Source organism: Thunnus maccoyii, chromosome 3 (genome assembly GCF_910596095.1).
Source record: "Thunnus maccoyii chromosome 3, fThuMac1.1, whole genome shotgun sequence".
Classification (NCBI taxonomy): Eukaryota; Metazoa; Chordata; class Actinopteri; order Scombriformes; family Scombridae; genus Thunnus; species Thunnus maccoyii.
Genome location: NC_056535.1, coordinates 19,546,988 through 19,553,426, shown reverse-complemented (window position 1 = coordinate 19,553,426; position 6,439 = coordinate 19,546,988).

Genomic DNA, 6,439 nt, shown 5'->3' with positions numbered 1-6,439 from the left:
TGTTAGGGATTTGCGCATAAATGGCTCTGGGAATCCTTTACGCGCAAGACGCGAGTGGTGGGTAAATCAAAAATCTATCAATATAGAGTGCGTGTGAGATATACATTTGTCTCGTAATTGATTGTGAGCATTAAAATAGAAATTAAAAATATGCAATCACGAATGTTACCACGGTACAACAAAAGCTTTCCTTTCCTCTGCCCAAACAAAAACACGCACCATATGAAATCAGCACACCCCAAGCAGTCCCCTGCATTAATGGTGTATCTGATCCAGGAGCTCTCAGCACGGTGCTGTCTGAGATTTGGCACCTGTTGAAGAGTCTGGAATGTGAAGAGTCCCCCCACACTCCCATACTCACACATGAGAGAACACTATTGGGCACTTAATACATAGGTGAGAAGGTCACCATTACCCCTGACAGGCAAACAACTGTGTAATAAACTAATTCACTAATTGATTTTAATTGCATAGTTGCACAGCAAGCTGAATCAAAGTTCACCTCTCTGTTTTTCGAGGAAATATCAATGAATGATGGTTGTGGCAAGGTGCAGATGTGAATCAAGAATAGAACTTTATTGTTCATCAGGGTGGAAAATCTTTAGCACAAAAACATGGAGCAAATCAGGTAACAAAAAACTGCAAAACATACATATATAGTAGTAAAAAATATGATTAAAATATGCGAAACAAAGTATAAAACATGAAATATGATGATACATGAATACTTCGAAGCAATATCTGCAGCTCTGACCCGATGTGTCTTATATTTAAACCCGTCTAAGCCCATAACAAACACTGACCATAAAATGTACACATCTTCCCTGGAGAACTAACACATGTAGTTTTACAATGTTACTATTGTAGCTGTAAGTGTCCAGAACAAGATCACCAAAAAGCCAAGCAGAAAATTCATGAGAGTTCATATGTGGCCCCTTTAGCAGCCTCTAGAGGCCATGCTGGCTTAACAAAGTGTGAAGTTACTAATGTTCAAAAGCATATGTTATTTTGATCCTGGGTCATTTTCTAAACATAGAATTGACCTCATAATTGTAGAAAAACATATATAAAATAAAGCTGTACACATCTAATGTACAGTATATAGATATACTATATTAATCTATGGATTAGAGGAGGCAGTGTCATCTCTACTGCCTTCTGCTGTCCTGATTGAAGAACCAGTGAAACTCTTAAGAGCAGACAAGCAGATTTGACTTGTTTCAACGTTTCCCTCATTGTAAACTGCTGTGCTATAAGACGCACAGGCTGAGGATATGACAGTATGATTAGTTGCACTCCTGTTTTCCTGTGTCTACAATAGAAGACACTTGACGTCATGGCCTCTTAACTGACCTTTGTCCATGTTTGTTCATTTTGTGTAAAAACAAGATTCTGCTCTCACAGTTATTGCTTATAGGAAATGTTCATCATGTGAAAATACAAAATACCTGGTGTATTGGAAAATGTGTTGCTGCATGTTGACATACATTTATGTATGCAATATACATAATTACTTTGACCTGGATTTTCTAATTCCAATTGTTATCAGTAGTTGGCTATTTGGCATTCGAGTTACAGAGCTCAGCAATACCCAGAGGGTAGTTTAGCAACACTTACCGCTATTCTGCAGAAATTTCCAGAAAAATATTTGGTTTGTTACACAATAAAATAGATGTTTTAACCTTTTCTTGCGTTTTACAAAAAGGCCAAGGACAAACGTCATTTTGTCCTTGGCCTATTTCATCGAGTAACAGATGGTTGGAAGAGTGTGTGAAGTTAAGAACATCAGTAAGTGTTGTTGACAAGGATCTGTGTTTTTCAAAACCTACCTGTTAGGTAGCCTATTTATTGTTCACTCAACAGTTGCTTAGCTCTGTGGCTGGAATGTAATAGCTTACTTTAGAACATACTATATACTATTTCTTACTCTATTGGCCTGCTGGGTTTTTAGGCGTGGTGTTTGGCAGCCTGTAGACCATCAGATACAGAACGTTCACTGAACAAAAGAACAACCTGTAACCAATTCTTCATGTCTCCCTCTGGTTCAAGATAGTAGTACTGCCTGGTGGGATCCCGGGAGATATTAGAATAACATTATTTACGTAATGTATATTATGAATTACATTTAGTGGAATCAGCCGGCCACCTCCAAATTTTGAAAATACCCTGCTTTAGCAATGAGCAGAGCTTGATCACTGCATGCTCTTTATCAATTCTTCAGTTTATTTAGAATAATTACATAACCCCTATTCGGAGAGAGAGACATATGGCTCATCTCTCTCAGACTGCAGATAGATATTTGATTTTTTTGTGATGTTTCTGTGAGCTGAGAGAGCTGGATAAGAGCCCCTCCTCAGACCGCAGGAGTTGGGCTGTATTGCTGAAATATATTTATGTAACAGAGGTGGATGTGAGGTTCAGAACATTTTTCCCCCGAGAGGTGGAAATATCAAAGGATGGGGCACCAGGAAGTCCATGAAACAAACTCAAGGGATATGCTGTATTATGTTTCATTGCATAAGACACTATGTTTAGATAAGGACTGCCAGCATAGAAACAGGCAAACTGACCACCTCTTTGTATAGAGAAACAACTTACAGACCCAGATGAGTGTCTTCTACTGATCAGTTTGACAATGGATCATACACAGTATCCAAAAAATATCATCCAATCATTCTCTACAAGATTATTTAAAGGATAGGTTTACATTTTTTGAATTCTGTCTTAAAACAATGTTGACATGCCTTTATGTACATTGAAGGGGTCATTAGTTCCTGTAATCATTCTTCCTGTCCACACAGGTCACAAAGGGATCCCTTCAAAGAAACGATCACAGCGGCCTACATTTTCAATGTACAGTACATAAGGTCACCACTGTTTGAAGACAGATTTGAAAACTGATGCAAACAAACAGATGCACATTGAACTCAGAGGGCATTAAACATGGCCCTGGGAGGTTGGGGTGCTGGGGGTGCTGCAGCACAACTCCAAGGTGCAGCATCCCTGCCTCCAGGTGGCTGGCAACTTATAGGCCTGTTTGTGTTGTTGTAATAATTTTAAAATGCTAATTTTTAAAATAGACCCTGTGCTTAATATAGCGGATAGTGGAGAGGGGGAAAAGAAATGGGCGTGACACAGCCACTTACTGTGGACATTACACTCCACCTCTACTGGTCCCTGTGGGCTATATTGCTTTTTAAATTATGTCGAGCAGCGCAAGCTTTCCAGGTGGTTTCTTTATTGTGTGTTGTATTGATGTATGAATGTTTTCTTTAATGATTTACTTTAAAGAGGCTGTTAATGTCACTGCAGCAAATATCATGGGACATTTAAACAGCAAAACTAAAAACTAAACTTGACAGGGCAGAAGAAACTCTCCAGGGGAAACAGAATTACATTTTTAGCTTCTGAAATAAAACTTTTTAGACAGCTCTGATGGAGCTCAGGATTTATCAGGAGGACGGCTGCTTTGCTCCAAACAATTTCACTGCATGTACCTGGACTGTGTGTGTGTAACAGCTGACCTTTTGGATGTGTAGAAGAACACAGGGCATTAATTAACAGTAGATCCCGACGGATCCTGTCGGCGTGTCTGGAGATTTAAATAATCAATGAAGTTATGCTGCTGTGCCTCGTGCGTAAATGCGCACAAAGTCTCTCTTAATGGGGAGACACACTTATTGTTTCTGCTGTGAGGGGATCCCTGCAAATATTTAATAATAAATTAAAAATCTGAAACTGAAATATGTTCCCACGGCCATGGCATTAAACAAAACATAGAAGCAACACAAACAGATTTTTTTTTCTTTGAGTATGAACTTGGTCTTTGAGGCTAATGTGTTATAGTTTAGTGTGTGTGTGTGTGTGTGTGTGTGTGTGTGTGTGTGTGTGTGTGTGTTTGTGTGTGTGTGTGTGTCTGTGAATGCCTTAAAAACACGTCAACACATTACAGGTCACATCCTCTTGGGACCTTTGGTCAGTGGGTCATTTTGGACGAGCAGTTTTCACATGTAACGTTTTGTGGTTTTAATAGAGGTTGGTTCTTAACCATCTTCACGAAGCATGTCAGTTAAGCAGGAGGCTGCTTTGTGATAATGGATAAAAATGCATACACACACCAGTACTTGAAAATATTCTCTCAGGGATATCAGGGAATACCACTGACTCCCTGTGGTAAGTAATTGTTAAATAAAACAATGCAATAAGATTTCTAGTACTAACTCTCATGGTACTGTCTATATCTCTAAAGCAGCCTTCTGTGCTTCTCTCACTCTCACTCTGCGTAAGGCTGGGCACTGTTACGTCCCTTGCTGGCTCCACAGACCTGGAAAAAATTTGGTGTCTTGCTGAGGGACACTTCAGCAGGGTGGACGGAAGTTGGCATAGGGCTTTTAGATTTGTGTCCTCTAGGCCTTGTGCCTCACCAGGGACATTTTTTTTTCAATCATTTTGACTGTCTTAATGCATATGGTGTAAATTTTGACAGGGGTGTGGATTTTTTTTTCATTTCGGAAGTTCAACCTCAGCTCCCTTAATAAGTCTATAATACACTGTGTAGCCAGAATAAAGACACTCGGATCCATGGACCCATTAAAACCGTATTTTTTGATGCTACGACCATTACAGCACAAAATCATGCATCCTATTATATCAGGATTTCAATCTAGAGCCTTGGCTTCAAAATTTTAGTTTTTACTATTTTCCACCAGATGGAGCCATTTTCTCATGTTTTCCCAATGGGCCAAATACATGCTAATTTCCTGGTTTCCAATGAGGGCATTGCTGCTGTATTATGGAGCACTGCAGGCAAATGTAGCAAATATATGCATCTAAAATTATGTGTGTGTGTTGATATGGATGTCGGAGAGTGGTGTGTGTGTGGTCCAGGTATTCCTCACGTTGTAAGGACGTAAATCTCTTTATACAGTCATGTTGTGGGGACTCGCGTCCCTTATGGGGACGAAAAGCAAGTCCCCTTAACGTAAAATCAATAATTTTAGGGTGAAGACTTGGTTTAAAGTTAAGGTTAGTTAAGGGTTATGTTAAGGTTAGGGTAAGGGTTAGGCATGTGATGGTCATGGTTAAGGTTAGTTTAAGTCTCCAGTAAATTAATGTAAGTCAATGTAATGTCCTCTGAAGTGATGGAAACACCACTGTGCCTGTACCTGTGCGTGTGTATGCGAGAAATAAAAATTATATGGTACTGAACGTACCATATAAAAAAAACAACAGCGGCATTATTTAAACAAACTGGCATTTAAAGGGTTAATATTCTGAATATGAATGAGTATTTGCTAGTGATGATCCGGACTGATGTTGGTTAAAATATTTAACTCAGTGAAAGTGGAAAATAATATTAATATATAATATTTTATGACAGTGTTTTTGATCCATTTTTGTCCTTTAACAATATCAGTGCAACTTTTTTTAAGTGAGACACAAGGACTAGTGGAGGGAAAGTCTCACTACAAAACCCTACAAATTGTACTGAAGATGTGTAAAAAATTACAAAGATTCGACACTAGTGCAAAAAGTGCATTTGAGTTTACATGAGGAGACAATACTTAAACTCTTGGTCTTTATCAATAACTAAAAGAAGACCAGCTGTTAACATTTTCATTGATCTGGACAATGCCCTGTTGTCCCGTGAGAGCTCATGTGAAATATTGGACCCTCTACAGTTAAATGCCATAACTACTCACCAGCATTTCAACTGTTAGAAGTAGGGGATGTGTACAAATTGTAAAGGCCTTACAGGCTACACAAATCTACAGTTCACATAGAGATCGGGGCATAAAGCATCTGGTTAACGCAAGTCTGACTTGTTTTGTTGAATAGATTTTTAAAAATTCTGGATATGGTGGTAATTCAGTTACATCATCATTGTAATACCTGTAGTTTCTCTAACAATAAAAAATGTATTCAGGATTAAGCAATGTATTTAAATGGGCTTAACCTATGCAAAAATCTACTAGAATCTATGTAACATTGCAAAAATCAGGCACATCCAACTGGTCCATGCCTTTGTTACTTCCAGGTTGGATTATTGCAATTCCTTATTATCAGGCTGCCCTAACAAGTCTCTAAAGACTCTCCAGCTGGTCCAGAATGCAGCTGCACATGTACTGACAAAAAGTAGGAAAAGAGATCTTATTTCTCCCATTTTAGCACCTCTGCACTGGCTCCCTGTAAAATCCAGAACAGAATTTAAAATCCTTCTCCTCACCTACAAAGTCCTTAAAGGTCAAACAACATTATATCTTAAAGAGCTCGTAGTACCCTATTGACCCACTAGAACACTGCGCTCCCAGAATGCAAGCTTACTGGTGGTTCCTAGAGTCTCCAGAAGCAGAATGGGAGGCAGACACCCTGTCTACATTTAAGAGTAGGCTTAAAACTTTCCTTTTTGATAAAGCTTATAGTTAGGGCCGGCCAGGCT